We start from the raw sequence: 15,940 nt of genomic DNA on the forward strand, positions 1-15,940 counted from the left end.
TTTCCACAAAATTCACCATTTCTGAATTTATTATAGTCTCGCGGGCGGTTCATAGGATGAAAAAGGTTACGAGCCACTGCCCTAGATGATAAAGATTTTTGTCATAATGCTAGAGATTACCTAAATATTTTTATCTAGATTACTTGAAGGGGATCTAAAGATTACGAGCGCACAATTCTCCCAGTCCTCCCATACGTAAATAACTCCCACTAACTTCTCTATTTAAATAGCTGTCCCTCCCCTCTCCCCCAGAAATCATTCTTACATAAAAATGTCTGTTTGTGTTTGCGTATTTCACCAACTGAATAAGGAAGTAGTTTCTTGAAAAGTCTTGGAACAGAGGTCAAGCCTGTCCACAGCCGTTTAGCCTCAGCTAGAAGAGAAATCTTCTCGCGTTGCTCCCAAGTTATCAGACGCAGTTGAGGAACAAGAGAAGAGAAGGATAGAGGTGATAATGCGACATTTGCGAAGTCACTCAGCTCGGTAACCTGATTGGCTTTATTCTTCAAGGGGTGGGTCAGATTTGCCTATGTTTCAAATTTAAGAATTCCCTGAGAGAGAGAGAGAGAGAGAGAGAGAGAGAGAGAGAGAGAGAGAGCAGAACTGCAAACAGCGATCAGTCCATGGTGTCTGGTAGTCTCTTAAGGTGGCTGAATAAGTGACTGAGATTTACAAACGTGTTTGCGAATGTTGAAAACGCCATTGTGATTTCACGCAAAAAAGTTTTGAAGCCGTTGTGATTGGAACAGTGTGTTTGTGCAAATCATATTCGGAGCGACCGCATTTTGGGGGGTTGTAACTGGGCACTGACGTCATATTTCATAGCCTTTTGTAACCTAACTTAACCTCATCACCCTTGTTAATAACCGGGGTTTCAGAGCGCGGACCCCATTACCCACTTAGGGGGACTCGCCCCCAGGTTAGTGTCCCCTAGACTTTAAACAAAATCCAGATATCTTGGGTCTTTATCTTTCGATACTGTATGCCTTTTAAAAGCAAGGAAAGAGATAGATACATTAAGAGGCACAAAAATTAGCAAGGGATTTGACACTTACGTTTGAACATGACTAATAAAAGGGAGCTAGTGAAAAAACAAGTAACTAGTTAAAAATCCTTCAAGTCATTCGTTTCGGCTTAATGTCTACCATCCTACATCGCTTCTTCTTCTTCCTCTTCATTTCGCCGAGTGAAATTCTTCTCTCTTCTCGTCTCTCTTCTTCAGTCATTATCTTTAATCTAATTTGAATCTATCTATGTTCTTCTCTCTCTCTCTCTCTCTCTCTCTCTCTCTCTGGACCACTTCGTCTTCACCAACTGACTTTTCAATGCAAAAATAAACTTTCGAGGACACCCGAGTTACCCCACTAGGATAAATTCGTTTTACAGCTACGCAAATAATACAGCAATTTTCATCTGTCCCTGTCACGGTAGTAATTAACTCTCCTTGGGTGGAGTGACGTCAGTGTTAGTAGCCATATATAAATCGATCAATCCTTAGGTGCAAATTTCATTTGGAATGGCTACTTGAAGCTTTTCAATAGCCCAAAGGAAACATCGAAAAGAAAAAAAATCCTACCAAGGCTTTCATTCGATAAACCGAATCAAGAACAACAAGTCATAGTTGAGAATTACCAGTCTCGAGTACAATTTTCCCTGAATTCTTTTACACCTCTTTTTTTTCTCGGGCAGTATAATTATCATTTTCCAGCGTTTATTTTCAAATTTATATCAGATTTGCTTTTGCCGCGCCGCGAATCTGATTAGGACGAGACTGAAGATATGCAATTTAACTACATAGCGCATTTTCCGGCCAGACGACTTTTGCTTTTAATCCTTATATATATATATATACATATATATATATATATATATATATATATATATATATATATATATATATATATATATATATATATATATATATATATATATATATATATATATATATATATATATATATATATATATATATATATATAAGCAATACCTACGGGGGCTGTCGCACTCACACACACACCAATATATATATATATATATATTATTTTTTAGGCAAAATGAGTGACAACGATGACAGTTTCGATGTCCTTCTGACCTCCATTGGTTTCGGGCGATGGCAAGCGCCCATCATCCTGGCAACTGTCCTCGGTAAGTACAAATTGATCTCCTTTTGTTTTCACAGGGAAGCACAGAAGAGACCGATTTGGCCAGTTCTGACGGGTTTGGCGTTTACACATGAGAAATAAATAGGTTATGGTTTTTCAAACAGACAAAGTTATTTTGGGGTCAAGTCAAAGTTTGAATGAATTATAAGAATGTGTTCTCAGCACTGCTTGAAATGACAAATAACATAATTTTCAGAGTGACGTTTTCGTTTATTAATGGAATAAATGATAAAAAAACTATGTACTCTTAATGTTATTTTCATGGGCACATTTCCGTCAATTATAACTGCGTAAGATCTTAGTAATAAAAAAAAATCCCAAAAATACTTTCTCGCTGTCTGCCTGTCTGTCTGTCTGTCTGTCTCTCCCCCTCTCTCTCACTCACAAATATATCATAAATGTCTGCATTCACAATCTTTGGGACTCCGTAAAGGGAGCGCTGATATACTAGAGCACCACAGTGGCGCCTCCGCTTATTGTATCCTCTACAAAAGGTTTCAAGTTGGCGTGGAATTATGGTCATGATCGCCATGAAGGAAGGATGACGAAGCTATTCCTTTAGTTCTATTTTTTATTCCATTTATTTATTTTATTTTCAGCCGTCTCCATCATCTCTCTCCCCCCTTCTCCTCTCTCTCTCTCTCTCTCTTCTTCTCACAACACACACACACACACACACCACAAGAAACATTTATTTATCTGGGGTCTAAATTTCAATAAATGTTTAAAGGTACTGACTTATTATTATTATTATTATTATTATTATTATTATTATTATTATTATTATTATTATTATTATTTATTCAGAGGATGAACCTTGACCCCATTTCTATGGAACAAGCCCACGGGACCACTGACTTGAAATTCAAACTTCCAAAGAACAGGAGATAAAGAGAAATACAGAATGAAGAGACCTCACTTATTAAAAGGGGAACAATAAATGAACAAATTAATAAACGGATAGAAATATAAGCAAAATATCAAAATGCAAGGAGAATTGTAAGGCTTTTACATCTCCCCTTGAACTTTTGGAATTTCAGTTGCCCGACATCCTCAGGGAGACAGTTCCACAGCCTATCGGTGCGAGGAATGAAGGTCCTCTGGAACTCCTGCGTAATGATAAAAAACTGTTTATTACATACACATATATACCCTTGCTAATATAATCATTTATGTTAGTGTATATATGTGTATGTAGTCAAGAGAGAGTCTGTTTATTATTATCATTCATTCCTCAGAATCTTAAGATTTTTTATTGTTGACATTTTGATTAACTGCTATAATTCCCTTCCCCCACCCCTCCCTCCCCCTGTCTCCCCTGCTATCTTTCTCACAGACACACAAACATATGAAGAATGATATTATCACTTTCCTTTCATTTCTTGTATCACAATCTTTTCGTTTTTCGAATCTTTGTTGTTCGTATCGGGATATGCAGCTACAGAACAAATGAGTGCCTAACAAAACCTAAAAAAACAATCGTTTATTTGCGAAAGAAAGGAAAAAGCGAAAAAAGATACTTGAACGTATTTTCGACAAAATAATTACAAAGACTCAGACACATTCGTACAGATTATGCGAGGATTGTCAAAAATCATGAAAACCCAGCTGCTTGCAGACAGGGGAGTGGGAAAGCATTATTCATGCCGGCAGTATTAAAATGATCATATATACACATGTACAATCATTCATGCACACCTATATTGTACAGTAAATATGTACATACACACACACATATATATATATATATATATATATATATATATATATATATATATATATATATATACATAAGTCATATCACATTACCGAGATTCATATACATACATCGAGCTAGAAATGTCCTTTAATATCTAATCCGCTCTACCTCGGAATTAATATATTTTCATATATGCTTAACCGGAGGGGATTTTTTTTTTTTTTTTTTTAGGCGGTATTAGAATTGCCGGCTCCCGGGCGCGAACCCACCCGGACGTCGTGAAGCTTTTACCACCGCGGTGGTGGGGTGGGTAAAAGCTTCACTGACGTCCTGGATTTGTATGGTTTCATGGGTTCGTGCCCGGGAGACGACAATTCTATTATAGCCTAAAAAAAAAAATAATTCCCCTTCAGTTAAGCATATATGAAAATATATTAATTCCGAGGTAGAGCGAATTAGATATTAAAGGACATTTGTAGCTCGAAGTATGTATAGATATATATAGATAGATATAGATAAAAAAAAAAGAATATAGATAGATATAGATAATACTATATAGATTATATATTATGAATCTAGAGAGATAGAGAGATATATAGGAACTATATAGATATAGTGATTAGAGATCTTTATCTAGATATATTAGATGAAAAAATTATCTTAATTTTAATAAAAAAATTATTTAGAAAATTTTCAAAAAGATATGATATAGATCATATATATATATCTATAGATAGTAAGATATGGATATAACATAATTATATACTACACTATATTATATAGATATATATGTATAGATATAATTTACAGATATATATAATTATCTAATATATAAGAATATAATTCTTATAGATATTTAAATATAATATATGAAATATATAAATTAATATATATCATATATAGATTATTAATTTTTATATATATACATTATTAGATATATTATATATTAATTTATTATATATATATAGATTATATATATATATATATATATATATATATATATATGATATATATATATATATATATATATAATAAATATATATATATATATATATATATATACATATTAGAATCTATATATATATATATAATATATATATTAATATATATATGTATATGTGTCTATATCTATATATCTATATATATATAATATATATATATATATATATATATATTTGACTATTTCTAATCGGCTAAGTAGTAGCAGCAGATCTTCCAATAAGAAACCAATTGGAAGCAAACAACCTTGAACAGAATTGATTCCAAGGTGAAATTTTGCATGTTACCATTACTTAGCCCTTACACTTTTGCCTACCGAAATCCTTGGTCTCTCTCTCTCTCGGTCTCTCTCCTCTCTCTCTCTCTCTCTCTCTTCTCTCTCAAGGTCGTAGCACGAGATTTTCATGAAAGTCTCTATCGCTCCCAGATAATGATAAAGTAAATTCTGAAAGATTTGTTTACCATCTGTATTCACATTGATCTCTGTACTGCAACCATATATACTGTATATAAAGGTATATATATGACTAATGCTACATATAGAATAGATATATAATATACATATATATATATAGATATATATTATATATATCATATACAATATATATATATTTTTATAATATATACAGATATATTATATATATTAATATTAAATACAATATTTTATATATATACATATATACAATCTATATATATATATATATATATATATATATATATATATCATATATATATATATGTATGATATATATATATATAACATATCTTAATATAATATATATATATAATATAATATATATATATATAGAATGTATGTAATATATATATAAATATTACGTTTGAATATTGAGAAGAATAACTTTAAGTTCTTAATAACTATTCAGAATTTCCACTGCCATATCCAAGTCTAATCGTGACCTTCATGACGATATTGTACCAAGTCCGAGAGAGAGAGAGAGAGAGAGAGAGAGAGAGAGAGAGAGAGAGAGACCAGGATTTCAGTCGGGGAAGATGATGGGGCCGGGAAAAGGTGGTATGCAGAATTTCATCTTGAAATAACTTTCAAACGATAGATTTTTTTTCCTAGCATATCGTTGTTCACTTGATATTCACTTTCAATTACAGACTCGCTGTTGCTATTTAGTTGGTTGTCGGCAGTCAGGTATATGCTATATTTATTTATTTTAATTTCCCGTGGAAAGAAATTGGCGAGGAGAGACCCACACCCACTGCCTTCCCCCACCCTGGTCGTAGGAGGAAAACTTGAATACATGGGGAATGGCACTTGAAATGAATGCTGACTTAACCCCAAGCAACAAGTCATACACAAACCATGATAAAGATTTTTTTTAATTATGATTATACGTAGATATGTTTATAGCTTTGTAATTAGCCAGAGGGTCTCAACGGTGTCCTCTTGTTGATGACCAATTACCTGTTAGATAGAAAAATGTCCTTCGAACTGCTACAACCGTGGAAAACACTACTCTGCTTAGTAATATTCCATGTTGATTATTCTAGAAAACTCGACGTTCCTCAGATCTTGTTGACGATTCTAGAAAACCCTACAGTGCTTAAATGACGTAGAAGAATTCTGAAAAACACTACATTGCTTAGATCTCGTTGATAATCCCAGGAAAGAATACACTGCTTAGACCTAGTTAAAGATTTCAGAAACCATTTAACTTCTAAAGCAACTCTGATGTTCTGACAAGGCTTTACACCTCTTATACCACGCTGGTCACACCAGTAAAAAATACTGAATTGCTTAAAGCCTTAAACCACGCTGAAGCTTCGAAAGAAGGCGAGCAGAGTCAGACGTCTAGTGAGAGTCGATTCTGAGGAGACAATAATTTTTGCGTCGTTTAAAGGAAGAGTTCTTGATACCCTTACAGTTGCTGCCCAGTTTCCTGTCCACCTGGTTGGGTCTCCTTTTGTGAGCGCACCTATGGACTTCCACTGCTCTTCAACACCTCCTGCAGAGAACCAGTCGGCTGTGTTCAACGCTAGGTAAGGTGGCCTGGTTGAAGTGTTTTAATACCAGTAACTTTATCCAACGAAGTTGAGAAAAAGGTGGGGAAATACGATACCATAAAAATTGGAAGAACTCATTATTGGTTGCACTCATAATTATTTATCTGTTTGTTTATTTACTTATTTATTTTAATAACCAACCATACTTAAACATTCTAAGAGCCTAAGAACGCATGATGAAATAACTAATCTTTATCATCAGCTGATGAAGACAGCTTAATTTACCCTAGCATATTCATCTTTATCATCACATAGCTAAGTCACAGTTTAATCTGCATTTGCATATTCACCCTTTCGTCTTATTTCTCTATGACAGAGCTCTTCAATGAAAAGATATTAATAAAAAACCTGTCAATCAAAAACAGATTCTGATCTCCTTTTTAGATGTCATAGTTTCATCTAGTCGTTATTTTGATGTCTAACACTATATTCCGCCACAACAGCGGTATCAACGGCACATATTACGACAACAAGTGCCTGGAAGTGCCAGTCAACATAAGTGATGACTTAATGGAAAGAACTTACAATGGCACTGGGTACTTCACCGGATTACCAACTTGTCCTTACATTGAGTATGACACCTCCATATTCATTTCTACCATCAATTCAGATGTGAGTGATATCTAATATTAAGTTACTTTCTGTTTGTGTTAAGTTATTTGGAAGTTAGGTTTTAGGAGGCTCTGATTTTCTCAAATAAAAAATGATATTATAAAGCTTATTATAGATATATATATATATATATATAAATATATATATATATATATATATATATATATATATATATATATATGTGTGTGTGTGTGTGTGTGTGTGTGTGTGTGTGTGTGTGTTCTGTGTGTATCTAGATATAGAGGCCTTCCCTTTCGATATATATATATATATATAGATATATATATATATATATATATATATATATATATATATATGCTTAAAAAATCACAGTAGATGCACGTGACTTCATAAATAAGCGAATACCACGGGAAAATGATACTCAGAAATCCAAGCGCTTTCGTCTTTACTCAGACATCGTCAAGGAGCTACTAAAGTACAATTGGGGAGGAAGGTCTCAGATACAAACAAGATCAGGAATACCAGATGGTTAATTACCCTTTTGATAATTAACCATCTGGTATTCCTGATCTTGTTTGTATCTGAGACCTTCCTCCCCAATTGTACTTTAGTAGCTCCTTGACGATGTCTGAGTAAAGACGAAAGCGCTTGGATTTCTGACTATCATTTTCCCGTGGTATTCGCTTACATATATATATATATATATATATATATATATATATATATATATATATATATATATGTGTGTGTGTGTGTGTGTGTGTGTGTGTGTGTGTGTGTGTGTGTGTGAGTTCTCTAATGTTCATTTGCGCTTATTCCTCCATTCCTCTCTCAGTGGCACATCGTTTGCGACCATGAAAATCAGCGGCCATTTTACCAGATGATGTACAACATCGGAGGATTGATTGGCAGTTCGCTGAGTGGTCACATAGGTGACAGGTAAGGCGCTTAGCTTTTTTTTCCCTCTCTCTTGTAGCTGAGATAGAAAAGAACCAGTCTCCCGACTGCATAAGAGTTGGAAGTTAGTTTGAGAAGGGAGTAGCTTTAGTAGATTCACATCAACCGTGCATTTGATGTCTAGGCCAGTCCCTTTCGACGCTCCTGATTGGCTGTTGATAAGCCAATCACAGGGCTGGAAACTATCAGTCTCTCTCGAGAGAGTTCACATAGGCAGGATGTGGGAACATAGATCCTACCCTTGTGAACTCTCTCGAGAGACTGAGAGTTTCCAGTCCTGCGATTGGCTTCTCAACAGTCAATCAGGAGCGTCGTAAGGGACTGGCCTAGACATCAAATGCACGGTTGATGTGAATCTACCATAGTATTTAAGTGAAAATAAAAATAATTTTTTATGCTGATATGGTGAACGCACATGTGGTTTTATATTTCATGATCATAATTCTAAGATAAGATTGTATGATCTTAATATATTCAATCTGACTGTTTTCGGTCTGTGCATCTGTCTGTCTCTTTCAGACATGTGCAAACACTCAGTAACGAACTCTGACCCTTTCTCAGGATAAATATTAAGAAAATTAACGATGACTGCCAATTCCTATTTCAGTATTTCGTACTATTTTACCGTGTTTGATATCAGAATTGCATTTCTGACTGACATTAATCTTCTGTGTTTGTCACAATCGACAGCTGATAATAAGATAACCGCATAACAACTGATAGGGTATTCATTGTTGCTTATGGATAAAGTCATCACCCCACCCCGATCTATTTTCGAATGTTAATTATTTATCAATCATTCATGAATAAAATCCTTTACCATTCACTTCTAGGTATCGGCTATTTTTTTAAGGCGAATAAGACTTTTATTTCTTCTATTATTATTATTATTATTATTATTATTATTATTATTATTATTATTATTATTATTATTATTATTATTATTATTATTACCTATTTCTGACTCAAGTGGCGCAGTTTTTATTTACAAATGTCTCAATTCTGAATTCAGTCCCTCATTTATCATTTCTGAATAGTCCTCACCTCCAAATATCTCACTTCTAAAGGAGGTAACTCACATTCCCTTCTAAATATCCCTAACTTTTGAAGAAAGTGATTCATTTTCACTTTTTGACAACACTCACTACTGAACGAGGTAACTCATGTTCTGTTCTAAATATCCCTCACTACTGAACGAGATAATCCCTCATTACTGAACGAGGTTACTAATTTTCTCTTCAGAATAGCCCTCATACTGAATGAGGTAACAAATAGCCCTCAAAATTGAACAAGGGAACTCATTTTCTCTTCAAAATAACCCTCATACTGAAGGAGGTAACTAATTTTCTCTTCAAAATAGCCCTCATTCTGAACGAGGGAACTCATATTCTCTTCAAAATACCCCTCATTCTGAACGTGGTAACGCATTTTCTCTTTGAAATAGCTGCTATTCTGAATGAGCGAACTCATTTTCTCTTCAAAATAGCCCTAATTCTGAACGAGGGAACTTATTTTCACTTCATAATAGCCCTCATTCTGATGGAGGTAACTAATTTTCTCTTCAAAATAGCCCTCATTTTGAACGAGGAACTCAACACTGAACGAGGGAACTCATTTTCTCTTCAAAATAGCCCTCATTCTGAACGAGTTAACAAATAGCCCTTAATACTGAACAAGGGAACTAATTTTCTCTTACAAATAGCCCTCATTCTGAACGAGGGAACTCATTTTCTCTTCAAAATAGCTGTTACACTGAATGAGGGAACTCATTTTCTCTTCAAAATAGCCCTCATTCTGAATGAGGGTACTCATTTTCTCTTTAAAATAGCCCTCATTCAGAATGAGGTAACTCATTTTCTATTCAAAATAGCCCTCATTCTGAACGAGGGAACTCATTTTCTCTTCATAATAGCCCTCATTCTGAATGAGGGAACTCATTTTCTCTTTAAAATAGCCATTATTCTGAATGAGGGAACCCATTTTCTCTTCAAAATAGCACGCATTAAGAATGAGGGATGTAATTTTCTCTTCAAAATAGCCCTCGTTCTGAACGAGGTAACAAATAGCCCTCAACACTGAACGAGGGAACTCATTTTCTCTTCAAAATAGCCCTCATTCTGAACGAGGTAACCAATTTTCTCTTCAAAATAGCCCTCATTCTGAACGAGGTAACCCATTTTCTCTTCAAAATAGCCCTCATTCTGAACAACAAAATTAATTTTCTCTTTGAAATAGCATCATTCTGAATGAATTAACTCAATTTCTCTTCAAAAATAGCCCTCATTCTGAACGAGCAAACTCATTTTCTCTTCTAAATAGCCTTCATTCTGAATGTGGGAACTGATTTTCTTTTAAAAATAGCCCTCATTCTGAATGAGGTAACAAATAGCCCTTAATACTGAACGAGGGAACACATTTTCTCTTCAAAATAGCCCTCATTCTGAACGAGGAAACTAATTTTCTCTTCAAAAATAGCTGTTATTCTGAATGAGGGAACTCATTTTCTCTTCAAAATAGCCCTCATTCTGAATGAGGTAACTCATTTTCTCTTAAAAATAGCCCTCATTCTGAATGAAGGAACTCATTTTCTCATCAAAATAGCCCTCATTCTGAACGAGTTAACAAATAGCCCTCAATACTGAACGAGGGAACTCATTTTCTCTTACAAATAGCCCTCATTCTGATCGAGGGAACTCATTTTCTTTTCAAAATAGCTGTTATTCTGAATGAGGGAACTCATTTTCTCTTCAAAATAGCCCTCATTCTGAATGAGTTAACTCATTTTCTCTTCAAAATAGCCCTCGTTCTGAACGATGGAATTAATTTTCTCTTGAAAATAGCCCTCATTCTGAATGAGGGAACTTAATTTCTTTTTAAAATAACCGTTATTCTGAATGAGGGAACCCATTTTCTCTTCAAAATAGCCTTCATTCTGAATAAGGGAACTCTTTTTCTCTTAAAATAGCTCTCATTCTGAACGAGGTAACAAATAGACCTCAACACTGAACGAGAAAACACATTTTCTCTTCAATATAGCCCTCATTCTGAATAAGGTAACCATTTGCTCTTCAAAATAGCCCTCATTCAGAAGGAGGGAACTCATTTTCTCTTCAAAATAGCCATCATTCTGAACGAGGTAACAAATAGCCCTCAACACTGAACGAGGTAACCCATTTTCTCTTCAAAATGCCCCTCATTCTGAATGAGTCAACTAATATTCTCTTCAAAATAGCCCTCATTCTGAATGCGCTAACTCATTTTCTCTTTAAAATAGCCTTTATTCTGAATGAGAGAACTCATTTCCTCTTCAAAATAGCCCTCATTCTGAACAAGGGAACTCCTTTCTCTTAAAAATAGCTCTCATTCTGAATGAGGTAACTCATTTTCTCTTCAAAATATCCCTCATTCTGAACGAGGTAACAAATAGCCCTCAACACTGAACGAGGGAACTCAATTTCTCTTCAAAATAGCCTTCATTCTGAATGAGGTAACCCATTTTCTCTTCAAAATAGCTCTCATTCTGAATGAGGGAACTAATTTTCTCTTCAAAATAGCCCTCATTCTAAACGAGGTAACAAATAGCCCTCAACACTGAACGAGGTAACCCATTTTCTCTTCAAAATAGCCCTCTTTCTGAATGAGAGAACTTATTTTCTCTTCAAAATAGCCCTTATTCTGAATGAGGGAACTCATTTTCTCTTCAAAATAGCCCTCATTCTGAACGAGGTAACAAATAGCCCTCAACAATGAATGTATTAACTAATTTTCTCTTCAAAATAGCCCTCATACTGAACGAGGTAACTAATTTTCCTCTTCAAAATAGCCCTCATTCTGAATGAGGTAACTCATTTTCTCTTCAAAATAGCCCTCATTCTGAATGACGTAACTCATTTTTTCTTCAAAATAGCCCTCATTCTGAATGAGGTAACTCATTTTCTCTCCAAAATATCCCTCATTCTGAACGAGGAAACTAATTTTTTCTTTAAAATAGCCATTATTCTGAATGAGGGAACTTATTGTCTCTTCAAAACAGCCCTCATTCTGAATGAGGGAACTCATTTTCTCTCCAAAATAGACCTCATTCTGAATGAGGGAACAAATTTTCTCTTCAAAATAGCTTTCATTCTTAATGAGGTAACAAATAGCCCTCAACACTGAAAGAGGGAACTCATTTTCTCTTCAAAATAGCCCTCATACTGAACGAGGTAACAAATAGCCCTCAATATTGAACGAGGGAACTCCTTTTCTCTAAAAAATAGCCCTCAACACTGAACAAAGGAATTAATTTTCTTTTCAAAATAGCCCTCATACTGAACGAGGGAACTAATTTTCTCTTTAAAATAGCCCTCATTCTGAAGGAGTTAATTAATTTTCTCTTCAAAATAGCCCTCATTCTGAATGAGGTAACTAATTTTCTCTCCAAAATAGCCCTCATTCTGAATGAGGTAACTAATTTTCTCCTGAAAATAGCCCTCATTCTGAATGAGTTAATTCATTTTCTCTTTAAAATAGCCCTCATTCTGAACGAGTTAATTCATTTTCTCTTTAAAATAGCCATTATTCTGAATGAGGGAACTCATTTTCTCTCCAAAATAGACCTCATTCTGAACGAGGGAACAAATTTTCTCTTCAAAATAGCTTTCATTCTTAATGAGGTAACAAATAGCCCTCAACACTGAACGAGGGAACTCATTTTTTCTTCAAAATAGCGCTCATTCTGAATGAGGAAACTCATTTATTCTTCAAAATAGCCCTCATTCTGAACGATGTATCTCATTTTCTCTTCAAAATAGCCATCATTCTGATCGAGGAAACTCATTTTCTCTTCAAAATAGCTCTCATTCTGAATGAGGAAACTCATTTTCTCTTCAAAATAGCCCTCATTCTGAACGAAGTAACAAATAGCCCTCAACACTGAATGAGGGAACTCTTTTTCTCTTCAAAATAGCCCTCATTCTGAACGAGGTAACAAATAGCCCTCAACACTGAAAGAGGGAACTAATTTTCTCTTCAAAATTGCCCTCATTCTGAACGATGTAACAAATACCCCTCAACACTGAATGAGGGAACGCATTTTCTCTTCAAAATAGCCCTCATACTGAACGAAGTAACAAATAGCCCTCAATATTGAACGAGGGAACTCCTTTTCTCTAAAAAATAGCCCTCAACACTGAACAAAGGAATTAATTTTCTTTTCAAAATAGCCCTCATACTGAACGAGGGAACTAATTTTCTCTCTAAAATAGCCCTCATTCTGAACGAGTTAATTCATATTCTCTTCAAAATAGCCCTCATTCTGAATGAGGTAACTAATTTTCTCTCCAAAATAGCCCTCATTCTGAATGTGGTAACTAATTTTCTCCTGAAAATAGCCCTCATTCTGAATGAGGTAACTCATTTTCTCTTCTAAATAGCCTCATTCTGAATGAGGTGGCAAATAGCCCTCAACACTGAACGAGGGAACTCATTTTCTCTTCAAAATAGCCCTAATTCTGAACGAGGTAATTAATATTCTATTCAAAATAGCCCTCATTCTGTAAGATGTAACTCATTTTCTCTTCAAAATAGCCCTCATTCTGAATGAGGTAATTCATTTTCTCTTCAAAATAGCCTTCATTCTGAAAGATGTAACTCATTTTCTCTTCAAAATAGCCCTCATTCTGAATGGGGTGACAAATAGCCCTCAACACTGAATGAGGGAACTCATTTTCTATTCAAAATAGCCCTCAATCTGAATGAGGTAACTCATTTTCTCTTCAAAATAGCCTTCATTCTGAAAGATGTAAATCATTTTCTCTTCAAAATAGCCCTCATTCTGAACGAGGTAACAAATAGCCCTCAACACTGAACGAGGTAACTCATTTTCTCTTTAAAATAGCCCTTATACTGAACGAGGTAACAAGTAGCCCTCAACACTGAACGAGGTAACTCATTTTCTCTTCTAAATAGCCCTCAATCTGAACGAGGTAACAAATAGCCCTCATACTGAATGAGGGAACTCATTTTCTCTTCAAAATAGCCCTCATTCTGAACGAGGTAATTCATTTTCTCTTCAAACTGGTCCTCATTAGAGCAAAGTAACTCATTTTCCCATTGAAATAGCCCTCATTCTGAATGGGGTAACTCATTTTCTTTTCAAAATAGCCCTCATTCTGAACGAGGTAACTCATCTTGCCCTCATACTGAACGAGGTAACTCATTTTCTCTTCAAAATAGCTCTCAATGCTGAATGAGATAACTCAGTTTCTCTTCAAAATTGTCCTCACTACTGAACGAGATAACGATTTTCTTTTCAAAATATCCCTCACTATTGAACGAGATATCTCGTTTTATCTTAAAAATAGCTCTCACTACTGAACGAAGTAGCTAATTTTCTCTTCAAAATAACCCTCACTACTGAACAAAGTAACAAATTTTTTCTTCAAAATAGTCCCCCTTACTGAATGAAATAACTCATTTTCTCTTCAAAATAGCTTTCACTACTTAATGATGCAACTCATTTTGTGTTTGATACATTCCTCAAAATTGAAAAAGGCAATTCCTTTTCTCTTCTAAATATCCCTTTCTAATGAACAAGGGAAGTCATTTTAATTTTTATACACCGGTCGATTCTGAACTAGATTACTAATTTTCTTTCTGAATAGTCATTTTCATCTCTGAATATCTCTCACTACTGAACATAATCACTCATTTTCTCATCTCACTCATTTTAATTTTTATATATCCCTCATCACTGAACGAGATCACTCACTTTCTCATGTAACTCATTTTCATTTCTATAGATTCCTCACTACTGAACGATATAACCCATTTTCATTGCTATAAATTCCTTACTACATAATGAGATCACTCATTTTCTCTTCTAGATATCCCTCACTACTGAACGAGAAAACTCATTTTCTCTTCTAACCTAACTCATTTTAATTTCGACATATCCCTCGCTTCCGAAAGAGGTAACTCTCTCGCTTATCACTTCCGAATATCTCTCGCCTTTACATGAAAACAAACGCTCGAGTACTCACTTTTCTTCCGCATCGGCGACGAACCAGATTCGGACGGAGGAAGTCGGTGCAGGTCGGCTGCGTAGCCCACCTGATCGCCGTGATGCTGACCGTGACGGTCCCCTCGTATCCGTTTATTCTCCTGATGCGGATGGTCGTCGGCGTCGCCATGGTCGTCATGCTTCTTCCTGCCTGGAGTTTGGGTGAGAGAGACCGATATTCTCGTTTTTGGTTATTCCCCCTTTTTATAGCTTGTTAACTGATTAATTGATTTTTTTTTTTCAAGAGCAGAAAGGATAGCCTTTTCTAGTCCGAATAAGTAAAACAATGAAATTTGGGTGAGATAGACCGATATTCTCGTTTCTGGGAATTCTTACTCTAAATATTTATTAATTAATAAGTGAATTAAATAGTTAATCTACTTCTTTATTCATTAAGTATTTCAGGGATTTATTCGTACATGTTGATGATGGTAATGAAAAGAGGCAATGAAGTCATTTTTCTGAACCTGGTGA

At 34.8% G+C, this 15,940-nt stretch overlaps 1 protein-coding gene across 7 annotated transcripts in view; it reads left to right on the forward strand.

Annotated features, from left to right (window-relative positions):
* Window positions 1–425: 425 nt before the first annotated feature.
* LOC135211252 (solute carrier family 22 member 6-like) overlaps window positions 426–15,940 on the forward strand; it is a 25,032-nt gene continuing 9,517 nt past the window's right edge. Inside the window, exons 1-6 of one of the 7 annotated variants that reach the window (XR_010313652.1) lie at window positions 426–512; window positions 2,050–2,145; window positions 6,756–6,870; window positions 7,338–7,506; window positions 8,303–8,406; window positions 15,474–15,628. The gene's annotated coding sequence lies outside the window, so the exon portion shown is untranslated. The other 6 variants (XR_010313654.1, XR_010313650.1, XR_010313655.1 and 3 more) reach the window with 6 other exon arrangements.

Source organism: Macrobrachium nipponense, chromosome 4, assembly GCF_015104395.2.
Source record: "Macrobrachium nipponense isolate FS-2020 chromosome 4, ASM1510439v2, whole genome shotgun sequence".
In the NCBI taxonomy this organism is placed as follows: Eukaryota; Metazoa; Arthropoda; class Malacostraca; order Decapoda; family Palaemonidae; genus Macrobrachium; species Macrobrachium nipponense.